The 27,600-nt window shown below is 41.9% G+C and overlaps 1 protein-coding gene and 1 long non-coding RNA gene across 5 annotated transcripts in view; one reads left to right on the top strand and one right to left on the bottom strand.

Annotated features, from left to right (window-relative positions):
* The window catches only part of LOC113841945 (uncharacterized), a 172,229-nt gene that overhangs the window by 63,928 nt on the left and 80,701 nt on the right, over positions 1–27,600 (top strand). The window lies entirely within an intron of this gene.
* LOC106019193 (uncharacterized) lies at positions 10,056–16,247 on the bottom strand. Its single transcript, XR_001193839.5, has 3 exons — positions 15,669–16,247; positions 13,839–13,934; positions 10,056–13,350 (listed from the first exon to the last, which is right to left on the bottom strand). It is a non-coding gene; the product is annotated as an uncharacterized lncRNA (long non-coding RNA).

The raw sequence follows: 27,600 nt of genomic DNA, 5'->3' as shown, positions 1-27,600 counted from the left end.
GGTCCTGTTGTCCCTGAATTTATCTAACCCTTCCTCATGCCTGCTGATACTTTCTAGTTCTGCAATTTCTTTTGGCATTGAGTTCCAGAAATTCACTACCTGCTGTACAAAGAAGTAGTTTTTTAACTGATCTGCTTTTATTTTCAAGCATCTCTCAGCTTTTTAATTTTGGTATTTAATGAAAAATAGCTAAATATTGAGCTTTTCCACCATGTAAATGATTTTGTAATCAGTAATTTGTAATCAAGGGTTATCATATCCCCCCTCAGTCTTCTCTAAACTTGAAGGATTTCAACTTTTTTAGACTATCGTCAAAGGATAAACAAGTTCATTTAACTCATAAGCAGATGGACAGTTTGACATATACATGGATTAAATGTTAGTCCAAAGTTAAACAACAGAGGTGGAAAGGGGGTAAATTCTTGGTGCAAATGAAATGTGTGAGAACTTCAACATTTGACCTGGGATCAGGATTCTGCCTTAGTAGTCGTATTGCTTAGGATGTTCTCTATCCAATAAGTAACATATCCTGTGATAATGTATTTCATCTGAATCTTCTGAACAGGTGAAACTAACTTTACATTGAAACTATCTTTACATTATTTGAAGTAAGGCCACTATTCTGCTTTGAAAACTGACATGCAGCACTCCTTAGTGAATTTGCCAGCAGCAAAGTTATCAGAATCTGCAAGTTTATTCTTTATTGTTGATTTTGGGTGAAGTAAGCAACCCTTTTATATCTCATTTCTTGGATGGGAAGATCTTTATAAAGACCCTTGGGCAAAAGATGCCAAATAAACGTTCATATATACACACACAGACATGATGTATTTCATTGCTGACATTGATCAAAACTCTATTGGCTTTCATTATGTACACTAAGAGTTGTGTGTGTATAAGAGGAAAAATGAACTATGCCTTCATTCAGCATCTGGATGTTGTCTTCTTGGATAGTCTAAATGAACTCTAAATTACAATGATATGTAAAGAAATTATTGGGTAGTCTGGGTAACAACAGGATAGTCAGGATAGCATAAATGTCAACTGAGTACTGCTGCATGCAGAGAATTATCCACAGGCTCATCTATTTCTACAGCAAAATTGCCCATCTCCTTAGGAGAGCTTGATTTTTAATTGGTCTGGTTCCCTCGCTCTCCTGGAGCTGATAGTTTTGAAAAGCTACTGAACTATCTTCTTGAAAGAATATTTTGTCTGGGTTTTTGTTTGTGTCTTGGAATGAAAATGAACTGTAGGAATCTTGTAAGAGATGAAGACAATGGTCAACAGTGTCCCAGTGCAAACAATTGTGTTTCATGGACCAGATTCAGAAGGCAGTTTGTATTCAGAATACCCATCCAGTGGGAGACCTGCATATTAGAGAGCCATAGATCAAGACCACTTATCAGCATGGCAATTGAGCTGTCACTGTTTGGAGCAAAGAACTCAAATCTTGTGAAGGTGAATACCAAAAATTGCCTTTTGTAGCCATGGGTCTTTGCACCAAGTCTATGCTATTTACATGAAAATAATCCTGGCGATGCAAGTTCAGCACTGTCCACAGACTTGAGCTTAACTTAAGCCTTGCTGTAGAAATCCTGAAATACTTTGACAGTGCTCAGCTTCTTCATGGCTGCTCAGATAAATAGGCAGTCTACCTTGTACTCTGCAGTGTGAAAGCTGGTGCTCTGATTCTAAAGATTGTTCCTTTTAATTTTCTAAGTCTTAATGAGGCAGGCAGGTTGTAGAGTGAGACAGGCATTGTCATCTGTCCTGAAGACAGCAATGAGTCAACTATGCGATGAAGAGCTTGGGAAGCAGCAGAAATTTCTAACTGTCCCATTTACATTTTCAGTTCTTTGTACAGATATAAGGTGCCAGAAACTCCTCTGGAGAAGACCACACTTGAAATGATTGGGTGTTGGGCATCATCAAAATTTGTCACTGACTCTCTGGTCAGTTATCCAGAGTTATAGTTATCACAAGACAGCTGTGGCATACAAAGAGTAAGTCAGTTAAAAAATAAAAAAAAGCCTTTCCATCTTACTAGTGCTCATATTCTGAATGTAGAAGCACCTGCCCCTCCTTTTTCTTAGTGCGATATAATTGGACTTTGTTTATGGATGAATAAAGGGCTTCATTGTAAAGATTGATAGACTCTAATTGGGAAAAATTTGGCAAAGATTATTTGTCAGTTTTATGGAATAACACTACTTGTCATGCTTTTACCTCCAGGAACTGGAGAGAAGCCAAGGGAGATTGTTCTTGTTCTAACTTTTCATGAAGAGGCTCTTTTCATAACACACAAAAAAAAAAGTCAGAGGAAAAGAAAAAAAGAAAGAAACTCCCCCAAACAACATAATTTAAACACACAGTATCAGGAAACGAGTGGCCAAAGAGCCAGGCTGTCACTTTAAGTAGCACAGTTGTGTATGGACTTACAAAGCCTACCCCAGAAAAATCAAAATGATTCTGTGTTAATAATACTGTTATTAACAGTATTACAGTTCTGGTGGTCTTACTCAAAACAGGATGCAAAAGTCCTGAAGGGAAATTGAAAAAACAAAAACAGTCCAGTAATTGGTAAACAAATTTTAGTTAAATTCATTTCAAAGAAATGATTTTAGAAATTACTTGACCACTCTGTGTAGATACCTGCAGATGAAAGGCATGCAACACTTAGGACATTTCAGTCATGCAGACAAAAACATAAGGAGATTCTGTGCTAGAAACAAAAGGTTTTTTTTTTTTTTTTTTTGAGTATCTCTCAAATTAGTAATATAGAACTTGCTAGCAGTGAAAGTAATTAAATGGTGTAATTGTTTATCAGGGACAGCAGTGTCTTCACCAGTTTTTGAATGTTTAATATGAGATCAGATATCTTTCAAGAATATGTGCTTTGGTTTAGGTTTAAGAAAAAATTACAGAATTATTGAGGTCAAATTAGAGGATCGTAATATCCCCTTCTGATTCTTACAACCTCTGTACCTATAAGTCTACTTCAGAGAAACTTCTGTTGGGCTAGAGGCTGACGTGCTGGAAGGCTGGGAGTTTCAGCATATCCTGTGAATGATCACCTCTGATGATCCTGTACCTGAAGGAGAATTTGATATTGTAACGTGGACACTTGATAGGATAGAGCACATGGGAAGCTGAGGCATTTGTCTACCTTCTGATATCGTAGTGGTGTTTATAGCAAGCCAGTGACTTCATTGTCTCTCGTTGCAAGAATTAAACAGGGGGAAAATCAGCTTAGATTCTTTATTTAAAATGCTATCTTTTTCCATAGCCATAGGTTTTTACCTCAGTATGCAAACAGCTAAATAGCCACACAGTACAAGATGTGAGATGAGATGGAGGTGTTACAAGATACAGATACCAGGTAAAAGTGAGATAAGTCACAAAGTCACAAAGAATTATATCTCAAATCACTGTTCTGTTCCCTTCACTTCTCATGTATCACCTAGTGATGTAAAAACAATTTGTTAATCTCCAGAAACAGGCAGCTCTTTGGGATTGTATCATATGATTCTGTATTTGTCTGAGAATATTCACATAGCGGCCCCACTTCAAATTATAGTTTTCCTTTGAAATGGCACAAAATACCACACTGCCTTAGAGATGGGCTTTCACACAGTTGTGATTCAACCAAACCTGGATGACAAGGTTCCCCTAAGGAAATGGGAAAGTTTTCCATTCCTGATTCTCTAACTTAAAATCCGTTCTGAGTCCATAAAAGAGAGAATAGTTTGACCCAGTATGGCGGTGATGTATTCTGCACCCAGATGTCTGGACTTTATGTCCAGATGCCATCTGCAGTGTCCTGAATCCTTCTCATTCCCAGAGACATGGATAGGAAAGTAGCCTTCTTCTCCTGTCAGTCTGTGTAATGAGCTCTCGTGTTAATGTTCTGAGAAATGGTCTCAACATTTTTTCTGTATAAACTCCTGCTTATGAAATTGGGAATCAACATAAATAGCTTATTGGTGCTTAACTGCATTTGTACTTTTCAGGTGAGATGACTTCTTACAGTATGGGATGTTCAGAATATGTCTTGACCTCCAGTTGGCCTAGCGTGAAGTAACATTTGCATGATGATGTCCAGCCTTTCGCAGGCAGAAGGAACATATCTTTACATACATTCTTCACATCCATATCTTTTGTTTTATCGGTCAATGTCATAGCAGTGGAATGTGGGAAATCTGCTATTTCTCAACCATTTTGGAGGAGGCTAGACTAAAACACTAAGTGTCTCCTTTTATGAAGTACAAAATGAGGCTCTGGTTATATTATGCTTGATTAATATTTTCCTAATTATTCCCATTAGCCTTTCTCAGTGTAATAACAACTGAAACAAAGTTATGGGTCTGAAACTTGTGTACTCGTAGAACTGCCATTGGGCAGGCGTAGGATATGCTCTGTTACGTGTGTGCTGTCCTGTGCATAGTTTTACTTAGGGTTCCCTGATTTTGTTTAGCTGAGATACTTTGTCCACGCTTGGAGCCAGAATTAGCTGTTTGTGTGCTTACTTGTGTCTGTGGTTACTGCCTATATTCCTGCATGTTCGTTGAGCTCTGATTTTGTAGCACATTCAGCCTGTGTTTTTTCAGACTTTGTGCTATCAGTCTCTCTTGCTGCAAATTTAATAACAATAAATTTCTCAGCAAAACTAATCAGCTGAAACCCAGATCTTCAAGGATCAGTGAGAAAGGGGGTGCTACCCCAAACTTGTCTTCACCCTTATAATGCTCTTCTTGCTCCCGAAAGTACATAGCCTTGCCCATATTTCTTCCATGGTCTATTAAAGAGATTTTCAGAAGTAGATACTGGTCTGAAATAAAAGAAAAACAACGCCCTAATGTTGCCTAATTTATATCATTTAACTTATTTTAACATTAGTGAGAAGTGAGAGCTGGAAAGCCAAGGAGACTGTGCTATAGTCACAGGAGTGGATGTTATATTGGTAGTCAGTGCCCCTGGCAAGATCTATTGTGCTGGATGCTGAACAAACAAATGCAGAAAAGAGACAATCTGTGCCATGAGGACTTCTAAATAAAGCAAAGAAGAGGGCACAAAAAATTCCTAGGTGCTCTTCTGTGTTACATATATAAGAAAACTGTAGGTCTTGAGTTAATGAAAAGAAGGGAAAAGAAGGAATGAAAACAGAAGACAAGGAAAGAACAGGAGAGGGCAGTGGTGGCATTTTCCCTAACAGGAGGAGATCCTGAGATCAAGTTGGAGTCAAATGCTATACCCAAACTGGTAAATCAGTGCTTGCAGTGTTGATGAGAAGCTATTCTGAAGAATTATCCATGATGTTATAAGACCTGTGAGTAGTGATGTTTTCTAGTGTTCACCTCCCACTGTCCCAAACGATTCCATGTTTGGTACTTGCTAAGCAAATCACTTGTACTTCTAAAATTATAGATGATTAATAATAGTAATTACTAACAGTATGAGATATCTTGACATCTTAGTAGTGCACAGAAAAAATGAGTCTTTAGCTTCGCATTCCTTGAACTGGAAGAAAGGTCAGAAGGGAAGAAAATTGCAAAGAAAAGGAAGACCAGGAAGTGTTATCGCTGGGGAGCTGAAGGCAGAATGAAACAGGGCTAAAAGAGCTGATGTTCAGTGGAATCCCTCTTCTGGAGTTAGGGCACTGCGCTGTGGTGTCTGTTTTGCTCTCTGGGGACACTTTGGTTGAATTCCAGAAATTGACGTTCTTTATAGTTTTGAACCCACATTTTAAGAGAGGCTTTAATCAATCACTTGTGAGGAGGTCATGTGCACTATTGTTTGTAAATAACTGAAACACGAAAGAATGTGACTGTGTGCTGCATTGGGAAGTGTATCCTTGCCCACCAGTGAGAACGGAGAGAGAAGGGCACAGGCAGGGGAGCTCCATCAGCCACAAAGCTCCTGAGACACCCAGACGGGGTTGGAGTGGATTGTGGTCTTTTCTGATCGGGTTCTTGCTGCCAGGAGCTGAGTCTATTTCCAGTTGTGAAGAAGCACAGGAGCAAACACTGCGTGACTGGGAATTGCTGTTCGCAGTCCAGGAAGGGAGGCAGGCTCTGATGAAGATGGTCATGCCAGCGCTGGGCAAATACTGGTTGAGAAAAAGCCCCTGTCTCAAGAGCTTACATTTCAAAGGAAAAGGAACAAACACATGTTAGAACAAATATATGCTAGCTTTCCAAACAAGATGACACAAGTGAGATTCTAAAAACAGGCAAAAGATTTTGTTCTCTGAAAAAGTAGGAGGAAAACCGGCTAGCTAATCCCAGCAGAGGGAGACTGCAGAGGGGGGACGGAGGGAATGGAGAACATTCCAGCCCATTTGTTGATGACTAACATACTTTAAAACAACAGGCTGCTTTTTAAACTTAGAAGGTGACTTGCTGAGTGGTTATTCACTGTTCACTCCCTGGTCTTGATAAGAGCTCCCACAGGACATTCAGTTCTTTCCAGCGTCTCCCGCATGGGTTTATCTGTGAACATCAGTACAAAGCAAAGGGGAAAGAGGCCAAGCAGGTTTGTTTAATCTCTGCTGTGACTAATAATGGTGTGCAGGGCTGGCTGCTCTTTAATGCAGCTTGATATAACTAATCTGACTGGCCCTTTGAGCATCTTCCTATGGGGTGCCATGTTGATAATTACTGTAGGACAACCAATGATTTTAAGAGCAAGACTCAAATTAAATTCATTTCCACCTAGCTGGGAAACCCAGAGGTCTGGGAGAATATCGCCAGGCTTATCACAGAAACTTTGGCTCTGGATTTGCTGAGGCCACGCAGGACTCTACTTTCTTTGGCAATGGTAGAATTTAAAAAGACCGATTCTGGCACAATTTCCTTGTTCAAGATCTGTTCAATTGAGTTTGATTCAAGTTGGCCTGCTGCAAACGAGGAGTTGGAGCAGATGACCTCCTGAGGTCTCCTCCGACCTAAATTATTGTATAATTCTATAATTCATATTTATATGCTATTTGCATTGTATTTTGTAAAATTAATATTAATTGTTTACTATTAGTGCCATATGTGCGCATCTTTAAGCCCTATAGAGATCATTTAACCTGTATTAATGATGTCACTTTTCTGGGATTCAAAGGTCCCACAGACCTTTTCAAAACTAATAAGGCAGCTTCATCTCACTGATCAGGATCAAATTCTTTTGACTTGTGTTTACTTCCAATATTTGCTTGTTAAATATACCTAGTAATAAACATTTTGGAGGATGGGCATTGTATTCCATATGAAATGTAGTGTTGGGCTCTACAGCACTACTACAGTACAAATAATAAAGATGTGTGTACATTTTTAGCTCCTACCTGGTATAAACTGAGTCAAAATGGGGGAAAGCAGGATGATCAAGGATCAAGCCAGAAGCTAGAGACTGAGGAGCTGGGAACAGAAGCCAAACTGGCTGACCATTTCATGTCTTGGCCCTTGAACTGCAACACAACCTCTCTTCTTCCTCTTTGGTCTCAGAAATGAAAACATAACTACAAGTGGACAAGTGGAATGAAAGCGAAACGCTTGCCTGTGGTGCTAGCGCAGCTAAGGAGAAGCCTTCAGACATACAGGCCTACCGGGGACAGCTTGGGATGTTGACTCAAGTGCTTTCTTTTGAAGTACCATGTTATAACATTGTTCATGTTGCCTTAACAGTTTTATTCTATAGTTGGGGTTTTTGTCTGCAGCTCCCATGTTTGACAGCCATAGGATCAGACAGTACAAGAGGCTGTCAGCCTTCTAATTTTCAGCCTTCGTTTACTAGTAGTCAGTTAATGCCTGTTTGCTCCTGTACCAGCAATAATGTTTAGCTTAAACTGCTCACTCCTTCATTTCTTATTTTCCCCTTGATGTATTTATAGAAATCTTATACTTTTTCACTCTTCATTTTGCTAAGCTCACTGACTGTCTTCCTCATATTGTTCTCTTCTCGCTGAGGGACAATTCACCTTTCTTATTTCTGAAGGGGACCTGAGGACTGGAAGTACACTTCCCCACTCTTGAGCTTGTGGTAAATAATAATCCAAGCAGTAATGCAGGGAGAAATCAAATGTTCTGCAGACTAAGGCCTAATGACTCTCTTCTTACAAATGTGCAACTGTGGAGCATTTTATGACTGGAACAGGAACACATGGAGTGTGCTTTTAGTGTATTGCAGCCTGCTGAAGGATGGGGAGTGGATGAAGAGGCACTCTGCAGGGCTCCAGAATGGCAGTCTTTGTGCTCGGTGTCCGCAGATGTTGTCCTGTGATACACTGCTGCTGGCCATGAGGCCTATTGCGCCAATGGGGATCTGGCCACGGGTGCTGTGGCCTAACCACACACCGAGGAAGATAAGGTCGCAGGATCAACTTCTGCACATTTCGTGTTATTGTTTTTTTTTTTAAGGTTGAACTCTCCCAGCCACATGAAGAACTAGCAATTTTCACCTTAGTAGAGAAAATACTCAACGCATAAGCCATAAAAACTCCAAACTAAAGAGGCAGTGAAAGGACTCAGCACTTTCCCTGGTTGTGCTCCCCGCTGGTTACCCAGGGGGACAGGCACAGGGGGCCTGACTGCCCGATGCCCTGCGGTGCTGGCGGGACGACCCGTCCTTCAGTGCCTCACGCTGGGCACAGAGAGACCGTCTCAAGGAGGAGAGTGGTGCTTATTGATTGGGAATCACTGACCCACATTCCTTGTCGGATAATTACCCAGAACGTATCAGGGCCTAGTGTGACAGCAGCAGCAGCTTGCACTTATCAGGCTAGAAACGGAATTGAGCTCTTACAGAGCTACTTACATTTTTAGGTTTTGGACAACCATATCCACTTCCTGTTGAAAAATGTAACGGTGATATTTTTAACTTGCCCTGATGTTATATGTATTTGTCTTTTCACTACTTTGATGCACAGCAAAAACACATTTCAAAGTAGCACGTAGGTTGTGCTTGCCAGCTGATAAGGTTTGGGATGTCGCCGCCTGAGTTAAGTTTTTCATTGGCTCCCTGTTCTTTCAGTCAGTACCCAGAGAGAAGAGCAGTGGGACCTGCCCTTGCAGCTTAAATTCAATTTGATTAATAGTGATTAATAATTAAGATGTTTGGTTATTTTGGTCTGGCTTTTGTTCAGATTCTTGTTCACTCCCAGCAGTGGGAGGGCTACCTCAGCCAAAAAAAATCCATGCCTAGATTTTTACTTTCGGGAAGTTCAGGGTTTTGAGATCCAAAATTAGGTTTTCAGTTTGTGCCAGAAGGGAATCAGGCACTAGATTAAGAATTTGGATGCTTTCCCTCACAAAAATTTCTGGGAGTTGTGTGTCAGGTCCAGGGTTTCAGATGTATTCCCGCTGTAACTTCAGAGTTGGAGTCACGTCTTATCTTCTGTTGCAGAGATATGAAGAAAAAATGGGCTTGAAGGGGGAGGGAAAAAAAAAAAAGGGTAAAAAAAAAAAAAAGAATGGAAAAATAAGATCCTGGAAAAATGGAAAAAGTAACAAGTCACATGGGTAAACGGGGAATTGAACTCAAGGCCACCAGCATGCAGTTGAGGGATCAGATAAGAAACATCGCTTTGTATAAAAGTGTCTCGTTGTCATTGTTCTCGATGGCTCTCCCAGACAGTTCGGGTCAAGGGGTTATTTTTAAACTAACCATTGATTCATACAAGATGCTCGATTATGAAATGTTGGAATCTTCTACCAGCAAGGGAAAAACCTCCCTGGTGAGTGACTGTCTGGAAACCCACAAGAGGGAAGGGGTTAATGGTTGTTCAGTTTACAGCTGGGAATTGCTGGTATCCAGGAAACAACGCAGAATGCACAAACCATAAGACCAGCTGGAGCCTGCTGGAATCCCATTCATTTTGGCAGAGGTGTCTGTGGTCTCTGAATTCTGACATCACTGCCTTTTGCGTCACAGAGGAATGCCTTAACCACTTCTCCCTTTCTATTTTTTCCCGTCTCTCTTGTTTGTGTGCCTGACTCAGATTTGCAAAGCAATGGGAAGAGGCAGCTCACAGACTCCCAAAGTCAATGCAGCTTATAAGTGACTCCATCAAAGATAGATGATAAGATGCAGGAAAAGCTGCACTAAGGAAGTATGGGGTTGGGTGTGATATTTTTCTGTTTCCAGGCTTACGAAGCACATTACAGTAACGGCGAGCAGTGTGTCTGACTGGGCCCCAAAGATCAATACTGTCTGATGGTACAGATACTTCAGAGTGTATCAGAACAGCTGGAAACCCACTTCCTTGGTGTGCTGTGTCCTTCCTTCCCATATGAGAAAAACAGTTTGAAGACACTACAAGTCCAGGCTCTGGTTCCTCTCTGTAAATAGCTCTTCTGAAACCTCAGTCCCTCTGAGCACAACTGAAAACTCGTAGGCTGTTCAAAGACACATCCTGCATACTTAACTCTTTGTGCTTCATTTTCCTTAGCTATAATCCGAGGATAACAATCCCTGAGCTCTCCTGCCTTTTTCTGCTAGCATGTCCTTTTACATGGTGAGCAAAGCCACCTGGATTTCCTTATTACTGCCTGTGTGCATGGATTGTCATTTTGTGGTCCCTGGTCTTTCTGCAGATCTTGCTGGCATAGGAATAAGAGTAATAAATACTTTTTCCTCTTTAATATCTTCATGGCCAAAAAATTCTAGTGTTACTTTTCAGTGTAATTTACTGACCAGTAACTAACATAATACATGTGAAAATTCGGGCAGCTGCGTATTGGAGTGATTTGCCCAGAAGGTGCACTGTCAGGCACGTGGCGCTGCTGAGGTTGGCTGGTGGCAGTGAAAACCCCAGTGCCTAGTGAAAACTTGTGCCCGTCCCCACTTCCCTCTGGAAAGGCCTGACCTAGATATAGAGCACACTCTGTGGGGAAGATGTTTCATTTCAGAAAGGACTGCAACCTCAGAGGACTATAATAAGGGAAATATAATATGTTTAAGCATTTTAGGACTCTGGTCTTTTGAAGCCTGTTGGTGTCTGGTGTTTGTCCTCAGCTGCTGATGTGCAGCAGCTGATTGATCTGTTACTCTTGTTTGCATGATTAGCATTCTGAGCCTCAACTCCGCAGCCTTGATGTGAAGTGTGGAATAGCACCATCTTTGAGAAGGAGTCATTGTTGTAATCCTGAAAAAACACATATGTGTGACTGGGTCACCAGGGAAAGGGAAAAAAGAAAGAAAAAAATGTTCTTGCAAAATTTGGGATAGGCAGACAGTTAAAAGACTAATTTGGGTTTCTGTTCTAGAAGCGAAGTTCTAAGAATTTAATCCAGAATGTTCTTATGAAAGTATTTCACTATTTAATCTCACTTGTTCAGAATGTATTCTAATTCACTGAAGGATTTACCTTCCTTTTTTTTTGTGTGTGTGTGTGTGTGTGTTTACACATGCATCAGCAAATATTTGTCTTGTTATAAATAGATCTGCACCCACCCTTAGCCAGGTTTTCAGACCCTGAAGGAATTTCTATACCTGAAAGATTCGGAGTTGTGCATATGTGTAACGCTGTACTGTCAGTATGTGATGATTTCACACTTGAGGTCTACGTGCTGGGGGTCTGTGATCTGTGCAGGGCTCAGTGTTAGTGGAACTTGGTAATTACCACATCCCTGATTAAAAGTGCCCATAACTTCCTTGTGAGGGGTGAGGAGCACCAGTTGAGGCAGTGCACGCTGCCTGTTCAGCAGCCCAACTAACTCCTGATCAGGCATGGGCTAAGCCATCGCCTCGGTGTGTGCAAGGTAGGTAAGAGGAAGGCATCCCTTCTCCACCCCAAGGAGCTGCACCACGCGTTTGCAGACATTGGAACAATCCAGGCCAGTCTGCGTTTTGCTTCCACAGGGCTCTTACTGATCCTGCTGAGAGATTGCAAGGCTGGGAAAGAGAACAGGACAGAACATGCAAGTACCAGCTGTGCCAGGGGTACAGCAATGAGGCTAGCGTGAGTACCATGGCATACAGGTTTCACAGACTTCCTACCGAGCTGTTATGAAACCGCCTCTTGAAGTCTTCAGCACATTGATTTTGCTAGATCCATTGGCAGTACAGAATTTAAATGCGGCATGAATCTATCCATAAATTAGAACTCCTAAAATTAAGGGTCTAACACAAAAAAGCTTCCAATATTCACAAAATCTGATGTTTAACGCTTGCCATTAGCTTTTCTGGGCTCTGTTGAGTGTTCAGCACAGCAGTGTGACCTCTTGTTTAGGTACACAACATCGGAAAATGTTGCCTTTCACTTTCAAAGCAAGCAGTGCATTTGTATGGTGTTGTTCTTAAGAAAGACTCACGTAAGAGGCCATGATTCTTTTTTTTTGTTCTTTTTTTTTTTTTTTTTTTGCCGTGGTCTCAGGAACTGGGCTCAGAAGCTCACGGTTTAGTTTATTAGAGGGTTTCAGCTTTGCAGAATGCTTTGACAGCTTTGCTCAGTGACTGCTTCAGATCCGACAGTCCTGCTGTATTAAAGGCAGCAGACCTGCACTGCTTTCGATTTTTGCTTCTTATTTTCATTGGCAGAAAGTAAGGCTTTTCATGGCAGACAGAACAAAAGCAACAGGGGTAAATAACCCTTCCATGGAAAGTGCAACGCTTTTGTTTCACGGCTGTCACAGACAATCCCAATCTGTTAATGGGGCTTCTAGGCAACACAAATAAACACCACAACTGACAATACTATGTTGGGCAGGGATCCACACTCACAGATGTTGTTGTCTTCCACTGCTTAAGAGGCAATATCATAGAGATGAGTACAATCATTTTAGTAGCTGGAAGTGGATTAAGAACGGATAGCGGATGCAGTCTTAAGAGCTGAGATGTAGGTTCATTGCTGGGTAGTGCAGGCTGAGCTCTGACGATTCTAGACTCATTAATGCAACCAGAGCAAACACCTGGCATCATTTAAAAACTTGACTAAAAAGTGTTTTTTTTCACATTAATACTCAGGAGGAATTTGCCTCTGACCCCTCCTGGGTGTGGTATGAGGAAAGCCACAGCCATTGGAAGAATGTCATTAACGTCAATCAGGCAAGGATCAAAACCCAGCCCCACCCACCCTGCTATGGTGTGAATGTGTCACACAGACACTAACTATTAACAGCAAGCAGTGCGTGGAATTTCTGTATCAGTCTTCTTTCAGCCCTGTATGTTTATTTTTTCCTTCCACATTCTTTTCCTGTTTACCACACTTTTTCTAATCAAATCACCCATCTTGGATTGCGCAGGCGAGGGTCAGTCAAGCACTAGTAGTCATTGGTGGAGCCTTTGTGCTTTCCAGTCTCTCCTTCCTGTCTTCCCATTTCTGTTATTACAGGTCCTCTCTTCATGATAAGTGGCTTTTCCGTCTCAAAGCTGCATTTTGAAAGATAGCTTGAATTTAAATCAATAGTATGATCTGGATACCTTACAGATACTAACAACATGTCTAGCCCTCACCGTGTGTAGACCATTGAGTAGGAGACTGGGCATCCAAGGAACTGTCTGTGCATGACCCTAAGTCAAATGATGGTAAGCAGTAGTTAAGTCTTTAGTACAGCACATGAAATCTTGTACCAGTGAGGATGTAGTACTGCCGCCATCACGTGAACTCAGCACGCACCAGTGTCAATGGTAGGAGTGCTGTCTTAATCTCTGCTTATTTTTAATGATTGTCCACCTTAAAGCTGAAGTTTGCTCTTGCACTTTTCTACGTGGAATGACAGTGTGTGAACTTACCTAGCAAATCAAACAAACTAATCATTCAAAACTGGCTGCAAAAGAAGGCATACATATAAAATTGGTCTGATTTTGTACCAAGGCTGGGTGCAGATGCCATTTGAAAATCATTTGTGTTGTATTACCTTCACTCTCCGTGTACGGTGCTCATGTTGCATCTTTTCCTTTTCTTGTCATCACTGTTCATACTTTAATTTGTGATTAAAAGGGGAACTAAAGGTCTGAAAGAATATCAAAGAATAAAAAACAACACACACAAGTCACTTGCCCAAAGTCATGTGGCAGGTCAGTGGTTGTTCTTAAATCCATTTAAAAGTATCCATTGTATTACACCAGCATCAAAATAATGTAAAATATCATCCCAGCGTAAGCACAGTAGCAACAGTACAGGATACATCACAGAGCTTGCGTGCAGGAGCTGCTGATGGGTTTTGTGTGATCGTATATTACAAAGTTAGTCCTAAGGGAATATTTTGCAGTCAAATGACGGCTGAGAGCTCAGGCCCACCACAGCTTCCTGTCCGCTTCCTCAAGGGCAAGAATCAATGTCTGTCACATCTGCAAAGTCACACGGGATTTGGATTATTCTCTACATTTTTATTTAATTATTTCTCCTTTTCTGCTTCTTAAGAGACTCTTAAAATTTTCAAATGTAATACGAAATAATAATAACCAATTAAAAAGCTGTGGGTATTGAGTGGGAAATAACAGACCCTAACAAAAGCCAAGGATTATCCTGGGAAATGACATTTATAGATGGATCCTGAGCATTCGGTCCTGTGAGGGAACCTGAGGTTTTAGCTGTGCTTACAATGAGGCAGCATGCAAGGTAAAGTTATGGCAGAAATCACCAGAGTAGATTTACTGCAGGATTCAGTGTGGACGTAAAGGAGCTGTTCTGTCTCCATTCCCCTCATTAGCACTCCTTACTGTATTACTTGTGCTCTGAGTCATGTTGGACCCCGTTCATATCGAGGCTGTATCATTCTCTGTGTTGACCAAAATAATTCTGTGGGCAGCAGCCAGGGTGTAGACATACAAGCAAAAAAAATTTAAAAATCCCCATATACTGTGTTTCCCTTATGAAGTTAATACAAACCATATGAGCAGAAGCATTCTTTTTTGTGTGCTGTGACTCCACCAGGACAATCAATTATTATTTATATACCATTTAATATACACTGAAGAAAAGGGCTAACAATGTTCATACAAAAAACTTTCTCAGGCATAAAAAAAAACAAAACTGTTGAGTCGAGTCTGTGATTAGTAGCATCCAAGGGATTTTAACATGCACCACGCTCTCCAGCTGTATGCAGATAAGCAAGGTGTCTCAATAGATAGCTGGCCAATCAAAGAGTTATGGTTGGACAGTACGTTTATATAGAGAGTGATGTCTAGAATTTTTTTGTTTTCAGATGGTATTTGATATGAAAATACATACAGCCTATGTGGAGAAGCCGCAAAGCCCAGATGTTGCTTTGCTTCTTTTATGGTCGAATGCTGGGGTTTAAAGAAATCTCCTTCAAACATAATTAGTTATGTCTTCCAAAATGGCCAAAAAAGGTAATATACATACGACTAAAAACATCCTGGCCCACAAAACCAGCATGTGAAAGCATTGGTCCTAGTTATTTTACCTACACTACAGTTCAAACACCTTAACTTTCTGTAATGAAGACAACACGTTTAGGTATAACTGGACCTGAGGCCATAACCTGAACTGTCTATGTATAGCATGTACTACATGGTTCCTGAATTGCATTCTGACAACACCAGGTAAAATAAAGATGGAGGAAGAACAGTTTAGCATCTCTGCAAACAGAAGCAGTTCAGCAGGAGTGTAGGACCAAAGGATTTATCCTTATCAATTTCTGTGATCATCAAATATTATGTGAAGTTCAGGATAGCGAGCAATTGGCCTAAATTAGCTTCATTGGCATATTTGGAATACTTACCTGTGAAAGGATCGGGTAAAATCTCAGCAAGGATTTCTGGATTTGCTCTTTTTGCGTGTAGGCTTTCTCATGTGAAATCAGGCTTTCAGGATCACGATCAAGGCCCTCATCCAAAGGGTGCTAAAGTCAATGGAAAAACTCTCATTGTCTTTAGTGGGCTTTGGATCAGGCCCCAAGAGTTGAGTCATACTTTGAATGGAACATTGTTTGAAGCAAAACAGGCTCAAGGCTTCATTCACGTAGGGGATTTAACTGTTGAGTGAACTTTCCCAAGCACTTCCTGCTGCCTCCTCTCCTGGGGACACAAACGGGCAGGGAGGTGACCGTGAGCCTGACCCTGGTGGTCTTCAGCCCCATCTCTGCTTCCTTTTCTCTGTCTAATGGTGGGAGATGTCTCTGTCAATGATCAAAATGCAGATGTCCCTCCTGTCTGGTAATGTAACAGTAATGCTCTGGGTAGGTCGTGCCCACAATATATCCCATATGATGACAGCATCCACATGCTGACATAACAAGAAGGCAGCTCCCTTTCAGTTGACTGAAAACATGTCCAGCCTCCTGGGCCTGAAGGACCAAAGCTGACTGTCCTCAAGTGCTTTCGTTAGGAACCACTGGCACCAAGAGACTGGGCATCGCTAATCTAATCCATCTCTTTCATATCCAAACTGAATTCATACCTAGCATCTTCCCCCCAGAATGTGGAGGCGAGTGTCTTTACTTATTTGAAATTCAGTCTCAATATCGTTATCTAGCCAGTTAGTATTAGTTTGACGTAGAGTTTTAGTTTCAATTCCTACAAACATTTGTGTGACTCCAAGTAAACTATGGGAGCTTGTTGCTTCTGGATGGAGAGGGCCTGGAGGATGTGGGCAGGACTCCTTTCTGGTCAGCAGAGGTGGCAGACAGACTCTTCTGTTCAGTAAGGTTTCAGAACAGAGAAATAGTAGTTATACCTCATCCTTGCTGTGCTATTGCTTATTTCACACCATCAGGACAGGGAAACTGGATGGAAGGATGTGTTTGTACTTACTTCTGCATTTGACATTTAAGAGGCAAAAGGAAATGTGAAGATTTTCTCCAGATATGTTTTTGGTAGATATCCAGAAATACAAAGGATGTTTTGGTGCCCTTACATAAAGGGACTTCGTATTGACTAATTTCTGTTTATTAGGAGATGCCAAAAGTGACTATCTAACAAAGCTGTCAGTCCTGCCAATTGATCATGTGTCTTCAATTCTTACCGCCAAGTTCTGTGTGTCAAAGTCATAAGAGCCCAAGAAAAATAAGGAGCCAAAGGAAGAAGCCCAGCCCATCTATTGAATCTAAATTATGGTTAACTAAATATGACTTTATGTCAAGATGATATCACATGTGCAAGATGCACTTAAACCATCCATGTACAAAGGAACACGAAGCACATAACCCACACTGCAAGAAGTACACATGTCAAACCACACCGTCCCCAAATACCTGGCCATGTAATCCACATACTGAGTCTACAAACATGTAGCATATACCCGTCTTCAAACCTGAAAAACATGAACATGCAAAACAAGTCACTAACTATGAAGCAGTCTTTCAGACCAGTTAAAATTTTCAAGCTCTTGAAGCATTTTCTTCTCTACACTGGGTTAAAATGTTCACCTTCCCCAAATTGTAATGAGGAACATGCAAGCGTTAACCGAAAGTAATTACTAGCCCAGTAGCTAGGACAATTAGTTGGGTTGTGAGAGATTTCATAAGTCAAACCCAGAAGTGGAACTCATGCCCCAAGTCTAATGTGAAGGTATTAATCACCAGCCCAGTGCTTGCTTTAGGGCGCTCCTGTTGTGCTGTTCTGTTTTGATTAAAAATTGAGCAAAGCACTGGACCTAAATAAAGAGATCATTTTGAGTCCCAACGGTCAGAGTGCTTCTGTGGGATGTTGGAGACTAAGTTCAATACATATTTAATATTTATACAAAATAGGACATCTCCAGTGCTTGTTCCCATGAAGTTGCAGGTTCAACATAGTATCGTTTTCCTTTAAAGAAAATCAGAGAAACACTTCATCGGAAAATTCCCAAGTAGCTTTTCCTCTTGAACTACCTATGGAGTTTGCCAAAGTAGCTGACGTACAATGAGATTTTTGCCCTCTGTAATTTAAATCCATGCTTTTTTTTCTGAGGGTGATTCATTTTACAAAAACACACAACAAATAAACAAACACATAACTGGAGTTAAGGAGCATGTGTTATGGATTAGGAAGAAGAGCACCCCTCGAAAGCTCAGCTGGTCCTGCTCATTACGAAGATAGTTTTTTTTTTTTTTTTTTTTTTTCCATTTCATTGTCTTCCTCTTTGTCTGTGCCTCTTTTCTCACAGTGTCTCTCTTCATTTTTTCTCTCTGGTACAGTCTTTACTCCATGTGTAATTTGTTTGCTTTCCTTGCTTCTAGGCTTTGTCTAGACCAGGATGTGGAATGTGTTAGCTAACACCCGTTAGCTGTGCAGAGTAAATGACCAGTTAACAGCCTAGAGTAGATGACTAGGCAGTGAGCCTTTAACTTGTTGGGTATACTGCAAATCTCGTGGTCTAGAGCATTTTCCTTCTCTGAATGCTGGATTTTTTCTAGAGTAGTGTCAACAGCAGTCCCCTCACCGTACTTTCTGAACACCTCCCAGCCTTGCATAAAGCAACACTGCTGCAAGCACTTCGTTCTCTCATTCTCTGCCCAGAGGGAGGACTGGGGTTGGAGGCAAATGTTTTTTGTTTTTTGTTGTTTTTTTTTTTTTTCTTTCCATATGCTTGTTTTTGTTTAAAATGACATATCTGTGCTGTGTTTGTATTTGAGAAGGTGGGTCAAGGCTTGCCTGACGCTTGGAGTGGCAGACTGAGGTGCTGGAGATTTTGTTCCAGGGGTTCAGGGCCATCTCTCTTTTCTTAACAAATGAACTTTAACTGAACTGAGCATGCCAAGAAGTGGTGTTTGCAAACATGTGTTGCAGATACAATGGAAAGAGACAGGGAGAAATAAGTACAGGAAGCTTAGGGCACAAACAGGAAGGAAAGTAAAACCATAATTTGATTTAATGTATTATTTTCCACGTAGTTTGATATTCCAATTTTCCCTCCTCCCTATTCCTTCCCCACTGAAGTTCCTGCAGCAACTTCTGAGCCGCTCCAGTAAAATCACAGTGAATGACAACACAAGGAACTTGATAGAAAGTAACCTCATTTTCCCCATAGATTCATACAACTTTTTGGTTTATAGGAGGTGCATGTGTGTAACTAAATACAAATTTGGCACAGATTCGACTTCTGAATCAATTCACAATGAGCCTTATTCATTCCCTGTAGCTCCAGTGCAGCATCTCACACTGGAATGTGATCAGCTCCTGCGTACAGGAATATTCCTGCCTTTTCTTCTTTTCGGCATGTGAGTGGGGAGGCAGATCATACCTGGAATGTATCTTGCCACAGCAGACACAACAGCTCTGCCCTTTGGAAACTGACACTCAAAGTTTCTTAACCACAGCCCGGCTGTCACAAGAAGAGATGATTAAGTAGCCATGGGGCTGGGGTGGGCCGGGGGGGCTGCAAGGGGTTGGGAACTGGCAGGGAAACAGCTGAACAGATTCTGCGAACACTAATGCAGGCCAAAAGCTGGAGAACCGCTGGAGAGATCTCCAGTTTGAAAGCCAAAGATTTCCAGGCAGAAGCCAGAAGGGCTCTATAAACGTAAATGAGTGGGTGGACAGAACAGATCAGCCATGTATCCAGAGGTCTTTGGATTCACTGACCCTCTTTAGCACCAGCCGCTGCCTTTAATGCGCAGCTGGCCGCTGGAGGAGCCCGTCCCTGTAAACACAGGGGGAGATCAATCCGGGATGGAGCCCAGAGCCGTTTGCCCAGCGCTGTACTGCCCGGACGCTGGGATCTTTTTGATCATGTCCCGCACGTTGTACAGTACTCGGATGAATCACTTCCTGCCCCTGCCCTTTCTGCTCGCCACTGCATCACGGCCACGCTGCACTGGGGCTGGCTCCCGCAGCCGGGGCTGAGCTGTTTGTGCTCTCCGCGCTGTCCTGGCGCCTGCTGGAAGGCAGAAAAGGCTGCTGTGCGTCTAAAGTGCTGTGTCATACTTGGTTATTAATGACCGAGAGCCACATGACACCAAGTTCTGGGAAGCTCAGGCAGATTCCAGGAAGGGGTCAAGGAGTTCAATAAACAGTTTTATTAGAACTTGAATTGCAACCAAAAGGCTACACATTTACTTTTTTTTTTTTTTTTTTAATGAAAATTTAGTGAGTGTTACTTGACTTCAGAAATCCTATGAATGGCAGAAAAAGCCCAGAGGTTATCTTTTGATTTTTATGTCACTGCTAGTTCATCACAGTCCTCGGTAAGGGAACCTGAATGCTCCTTTCATTTGCGTTTTGTCAGTTGCCTCTCCAGGTCACTGGCAAACTGGGGGGTCAACTGAACTTCAGTCCTGTAAGAAGTGCATTCTGATCGGAAAGCCAGATACATGTCTCAGTTAAACTGATGGAAATTCAGAAATTAATGCAGCAATGCGAGATTTACACCAGTACATCTCACCCTAAAGTCTAGCGTAGGCATGTCACACATCACGGTTGAAAAAAGAAATGCAGACTGTAGATTAGTTTACTAAGTTAGTACTGTGCTGGGGCGTCACCCAGGATGAAAGATGCTGTACCAGTGCATATTGCTGAGCATATTGCTGAGTCTGTGTGAGTTAGAAGTGGCATTCACACAGACCCCAAGGAACCACGAGGTGTCCGTGAAATGATGCGGGGTGCGTCTCAGCAGGCAGGTGGCCACATCTCCGTGTCCCCATAGCCAGTGGCACTAATTGGCTCTTGCTTGGCAGCAAGCCCATGGACTGAATAAGTTAGTGCTCAGTAAAAACAATTTTTCAGTAAATTGCCTCTGCTAAAGTAATTGCTTTTACATTATCTCTATTGCACACTCGTTAGGACCAAGCCACAGTTGTGTCTCACTGAGCATGCTTTTAATTAGGATTGCTGGCTTTACTTTTATGTTGTCCTTTATTGCCACCAAGCACTAAGAGCTGTCTAGCACTGAGCATGGTATAAATTGATTGATTTGTTCATCCATCAATTTCTGTGTGTTAAAAGAAATGGGAAATACATTTCCCTTTGAAGATGACCAAAAAGCATTAATTATAGTGAATATTAATGCTCTGCTGGATGAGCATTGCTGCTCCACTCTTCCTAGTGGGTATCGAGGCACGGATATTAAAGGTCCAAGCCAACTTATTCCAAAGTAAAATTGAGCTGGTTTTGACCTTCCTAGAAGGTGAATGAACATGCTGAAGTTGCTTGGGAAGATAACTAGTAGAGATAAAACTAAAGGTTAGGCCTTCTTCTTCATAATTGATCTGTCCATGGGACAAAATCTTCATACTGCTAGAATTTGTTGGCTGCTTGCTACAGACCATAGCACTGTATGATATGATAGCAGTTCTGCATTCAAATAAAGAGAATAAAATTTTCTCCACAAATATCACTGAGGGTACCAAAGTTCTTGCTGGGTCATTCACTGGGCATTGTAGCTGCATTTGGGGTAAAACACAGCAAGTACTCAACAAAACGTACAAAGCTACTTGGCAGTCCTTAATGGAGGAAGTGAAAAAATATTGCATCTGTTTGAAATAAAAGGGGAATTTTAGAGAGGCAGAATGGAATTACCCAAGCTGGAATCTGACTTCAGTTAGCTGGTGTTAACTCTTGCAAAAGCAGCCACAGATTTTTCAATGATCACACTGGTCAGAAGTTCAATTTGACCTCTTGTCCTGTGGGTGGCATTTCAGACGTCCTGGTACCTCCTTCTGCGAGGAGGTAGGCCGGCCTGTTGCTGACTCAGAGAAGATCACTGTATTTTTAATCTCTAAAGGCTCTTCCACAGCACCTGGAGTTTATCAAAGCCTGAGCCTAAAATTCACCACCACTTGCCATGGCCACTCCAAGGTTCCCCTTCCCAAGGCCTGGCATACCCAGGCCTTGAACATATCTGTTCAGTTCTGCAGGGCAGTGGCTAATAGCTGTGGCTTTTCTGTGGCATCTCTATCAAGAATTTATGGTCTAATGGAGATTATTTGTAGAGGCTGTTGAAATTCTGTGGTCCACACTGCTACAGAATACTCCATAAACTTCATTTCATATAAAAGCTGCAGATAGATATGCAGACGAGATGTATTTTTTGAAAGTCTTTTAAGTCTCCTAGTCCCCTGCATACACGTAAGAGTTTTAAAGCTGCAAGTCACCTGAAACAAAGACATTAAAGAACTTACTTGCTCCAAAATACAAACCATTTCTAATCAAACATGTTGCACACTTACAGTCAGTCTGTCTTACAGTTTGCTAGGATTTCACATGGTCTGAACTTTTGGGTAGACCTGTGCGGTGTCAAGAGTTGGACTTGATGATCCTTAAGGGTCCCTTCCAACTCAGGATATTCTATGATTCTATGATTCTATGATTTCTAGCCTCGTAGGAAATAAAATACAAAAAGCAGAAAACGTAATGAATTTTGGTTTTCTGTGCCCTTCTGTCCGGCTGTGTGTGTTCTCCCGGGTGTGAACCCCACGGGAAGATTTTCCCATAGGTGGGTGTTTGCTGTTCCCACTCATCTGCTTTCCATGAATGCAAAGTCACTTCAGCTTCAGCTTTTCCCTTCATAGATGCTTTAATAAAATCTTTATCTGACTACTACAATGAAACATAAAATCTTAACATAATTTAGACCTCTGTCTTTATATCAGATTCAGTGGTAAATTGCCATTTGCTTCAAAGTTATAAAAGACTGACGGATAAACAGAGACACGTGTATGTAATCTATGCAAGCGTGGCACAACCACAAAAATCCACTTCCCTTAGGAAACCAGGTTGAAGAGAAGAAGTCTAGCAAGAAAAAGTCAATGCAGGAAATGGGAGAGATGGCAAAAGAAGACGTAACATTTCTCTGGATAACTATTTCTCACAAATACTCCATTGAAATACTGTGTTTTTGCAAAATTTATTTGCTGCTAAAAATATATATATATATAAAAAATTAAACTTGATTTTCTATCACTAAAATTTCCATGGAAAAATTTACATCAACCATGAAAGGAAAGCTGAAGAAAGCTTCCAGAAAACATCCAAACAAGACAGGCAGATCTTTTAGTTGGAAGATGTAAGGATCAACAGAAACATGACATGGGAAAATATATATGGGCTGAAGTGAAAGTTCCTAGGAAGTGAGGACCATTCAGTAACTTGCTTTAAATTTGGGCAACAGTGAAAAAATTACCCTCAGAAGTTGTCCAAGCAACAGTGTCCTGTTTATATCTTGTGGTCTTATGAGTAACTGAGTGGAAAAAAACAAGAATGAAAAGATAACAATTACAATAAAATTAAGTTAAATAAGCTAGTGACTCATTACAAAGCAGTAAAAACAAAAACAAGATCATTTAGGACTCAATAACAACAGAGGAATTAAAAGGAAACACAAAAATGGCTAGATTGTTTTCCTTATATATACCGTGATCCACTCTGAGGTAGTAAAAGAGGAGGACTGATCATCCAGTTATTCAGTGGGAGGCAGCAAATATGAATTACAATAATACAGTACTGTGGCAACAACATTAATTTCAGTGGAACAAAGTATTTTTTTCCTTAAGTGCCATAGAGGAACAAAACAGCATACATCCAACCAAGATAGAGGAGTGGAACTGACGACAGCATTTGTCTTACTTACTCAGTCTTTCTCCATAAATGCATTCAAGCTATGGATTATTATTACCATACATTTATTTGGAACCTGATTCATAACTATTTCATGTTGTTTAGGCTTTAAAGAAGAATTCTCAGTGAAGAGCCATATGTCATCTGCCTCACAATTTTGATAGAGGCCCAGGGCTAATCCCAGAGCAAGGGCAGTCCAAGAAGCTCACGAAACATTTCAGCAAACCAGAGCTCAATTTCATGTGACTCTGCTGGGACAGTTTGTGAAGTCCCTGTGCTCCCAAGGCATGGTGCGACCGTGCACGGCACGTTCCCACCTTGGTGCTTCTCACCGAAATGTGCTGTGCGGTGCAGGAGGTCTGGCTGAGCCCTGCACAGCCCTAGTTTTCTGATTCAGAAAAGCTCTAAAAAATTTATTCTAAAGATGAAAATGTATTCTATAAAGGAATGCCTTGACTTTTCTTCACCATTAATTGCCAATGACAGGAACAAAATGGAAAAAAAAATCTCCCATGTTTGTGGTCATTCTTCTCAATAAATGCTCTTTCTCTCTCTTTTGTAAAATATTTCTAATGTTCTCTTTGCCATGATCTCTAATAGATCACTTATTTACAATTCTAAGTATGAAAGAGAGTTGAGCACAGTGACTCCTGGACTGGTTTTGAGTCTTTTATGATATGCTCTACAGACCCTTTGCTCTGCTGCTGTGGAAAGGTTGACCTGCTATTCCTGAAGCCTTAAACATTCTGTGGAAATACATCCTGTTCAGTTCTGCTTTAGCATTGCAATCCAAAGAACAAAAAGCACTTTATACACACAAACAATTGGTGTTCGTACCACTAATTAGGTGAAGTAGTACGTTGGAGGAAAGAAAACAAGACACAGCAAAGTAATTTCCCCTTATTTGCTCTGGGAGTCACTCGGAGAGCAATAAATAGAATCCAAATCTCCTGACTGCTCGTCCTGTGCTTCAGCCACGAGACTGGGCTTCATCTGACAGGCACTGATTTCTGGGGTGTGCATTGTTTTTCTGCACAGATGGCAAATCCTCCTGCAGAGTAAACAGCCTGAAAAGGGAACAGCTGCAGATGCCTTTCTGACAAGCACCTCTCCTGATGCTGGCCATGTGAAGATTTGTACCCGTCAGATGCATTACACTGTCCTCAGCTCTGCTGTGGTGTTTACAGCCCGGTTCCCTGGAAGTCAACACAGCTTTTCACAGCTAGTCCTTCAATTCCTGAAAAGACATGAGTCAAGTACTTTTAACTGTTTTACATCAAGGCTTCTACATTTGTTGCTGTCCTTTGCCCAAGCTGCTTCTGTCCCTTGGCGTGCTGCAGCTGAGCAGGAATGTTCTTAGTGCTCCTGGCACTAGGAGCTGCAGCCGTGAGGTTAACATAGGGCTGAAGAGGTTTCATGCTCGCTTCCATTCACCAGCCCATACATTTCAAAGCTTGTAAGGCTGAGCAAACACATCCCTCATAAGCAGTTCAGTTCTTTCACTATCATGAATGATTCTTCCTAACTGATATCACATATGGCAAGGCCCCTGTCTCTGAATTGCACTTTTTTTTTTTTTTTTTTTTTTTTTAGGGAAGAACTTGTCTCTTTGGTCAAGAAAGCCAGTATGAAACATTTTCTTGCCCCAAGCCTCCCCGGTGCTGGTTACCGAAGGCATGACACACAACTCTCTCATGTTGCATGTTTGTGTTCACTGTACAAATGTTTACTGCTGACATCAAGTTCCAATTTGCTGGATGCATGCTCTGGTTTTGATGAAAGTGTGCTGAATTTATACATCTGCTCTAAAATAGTAACTTACCAACTGGGTTTAGTATTTTAAAATGTCACTGCCATTGCTGTAACAGATGCTAGCAATAAGTTGGCAGCCCGGTTTTTCCACTGAGGAGTCATTCATGGATGCTGCCTTTGTAGCAGAATCCGTCAGTTCTCTAAGTCATGACTCAAAGGGAATGCCACTTCACGCTACTTGAAATGCTGAGGATCATGTCCCAGGTGATTATACACACGCAGTGCTATTCAACCCTGGAGATGTACTTGGTTTGTTACTTGACAAGGATAGTAGAAGAAGCTCCCTCTTTGGAGATATTACAAAATAGAAGGTGATAATAGAGGGGGAAAAGTGAGGAGCTTAGAGCTGGGAATAACGCAGAAGTGTTTTCTGAGAGGTTTTTGGAAATTCACTGGAAACCACCAAACTGTAAAGCTGAGGCCAGCACACAGGGTGAATTCACATCGACATGTAGTCCGCTTGGCATAAACTAACAGAACTGAGTCAGCCTCCCTTCCACCTGCTCCTGAACCTTCGCTGGACGTGTAGACAAAAAGCACCACACAGACTTGGCGTGCTGCCGGGCCATGTAAACAGGAAGCAGAGAGGAGGTGTCCTGGCAGGAGTCCTCCTCTGCTTTCTGCGGCCCTGGGAAAACCCAGCTGCACCACTTCGGGCAGGGTCGGCCCCTGCGTCGGGAACAGAACCGCAGGAAGACATGCAAAGGTCGCCCATGATGTGACAGCGTGGCTGAAATCAGAAGCCTGAAGGAGTGCTTAGGTTTAGGAAAATAGGAGAGGACAGTAGCCCTGGTGAACGGGCAGAAGGTGTCCTCAGACCGATGAAGGAACAGGGTAGCAGTAGCAGCTTTGGTCTATACAGACAATTAATTAGGACTGAGCTTAAAGTTATCACTGCCCTTGTGTCGGTCACCAGCGTTCACACTGCAGAGCTCAGAGGTCAGCTTTTGATGGCGATACAGCCCAGACCTGGAATATCCGCTGAGTTGCAAGGTTAACCCAGCCTGATTCCCAGCTTGGCCTAAGCTTGTCCTTAACCTAGCAGACAAGGTTAACCTAAAGTGTCCTTAACCTTGTAGACAAGCTACAAGGCACAGTAAACAGGGCCAACTTTCTTTTTAAATATCAGTATAGGCCAGGACTTGCTTTATGACAGAAAGGTCCAGCACGATGTTCTAGTATCTCTGTCCATGTAATACTAGCTCTGCTAAGTGAGTGGCAGAGAAAATTAAATTAACTACCAGAGAATAAGAAAATATGTTACACTTTGCAGATATCAAGCCTTTTGTTTTGGTTATCTCCCCTGAAATTTATAACAGGCTTATGCCAATAAAAAGTGTTACAGGCAGTGAAATTTGTCATCGGTTGAGTTTTGCTAAGCGAATGATGTTCTACTTGCAAAGTGTTTTTATGGCAGTGTATCTGTGTTTGCTGGGCCTTGTGCTAACACAGGAATGTGACAAAACCAAAACTTATAACTGGCATTTGCATTCCAGCAAATGTTTTGTCACAGTTGATTGTGGAGCCAGTGCAAATATTGCCATCCCTGTCTGAATGCTGGGGTGCCACACAGATGCCCGGCAGGCTGCAACCCATGGGGAGCTGGGGTCCCTTCCAACAGAACCAGGTTTTGTTTCCTGCAAGGCATACGGTGAGGGGACGGGGAGAAAGCTGCAGGCACACATCAAGTGGTCTTGAAGCAGCTAGCCCCTGCCAAAGGAAGATAAGGAGACGTGAATTAGCTACTCTGGAGCCAACTCCACTTCTTCTTGAATAACGTCAGCTTTGTGCTTAGTCAAAGCATGTCCTCGCTTTGAATGCCTTGTTTCCATTCCATGTCAATTCTCTAGTGCTAAACTAATTTGCGGAGGCTCTGCCAATGTCTCTGCCAGAGGAGCTTCCATCACTGCTATATTTATTTACTCAGAAACATCACAACAGTATATTTTCGCCCTCTCTTCCTTTCAAATTATTTTCAGCGTCAGTCCCTGTCTATCCCAGAAGCCGCTCCCTGCGCAGTGATACATCTCAGCAAGAGGACAAGGCAAATCCAGCAGTAACGTCCTGGGCACGTGTTGCACACTGAAGGTTAACAGAAGGCTGACTGGCTGGTAACCCTAACCGAGTTCCTAAAGTTCTGCCAGCCAGCAGGCTGCAATGCCACCAGCATGCCAAAGCAGTGCAGCCTCGTGTGAGTACCTGCAACCTGCCATATAATGTTTGCTTCAGTGAGGAACCTGCTCTGCTGGAGCCAGGGTGACTTGTCTGAGCTGTGAGCTGCCGTGACGGTGGCTGCCTTCTTCTTACAGAGCTTTGTGGGTCGTGAAAGGGAGTGGATGTGCTGCTGGGCTGCTCAGCATCAGTCCCTTT

Source organism: Anas platyrhynchos, chromosome 21 (genome assembly GCF_047663525.1).
Source record: "Anas platyrhynchos isolate ZD024472 breed Pekin duck chromosome 21, IASCAAS_PekinDuck_T2T, whole genome shotgun sequence".
Lineage (NCBI taxonomy): Eukaryota > Metazoa > Chordata > Aves > Anseriformes > Anatidae > Anas > Anas platyrhynchos.
The sequence above is the reverse complement of the archived record's forward strand: the minus strand, read 5'-3'. Positions and strand labels throughout refer to the sequence as shown.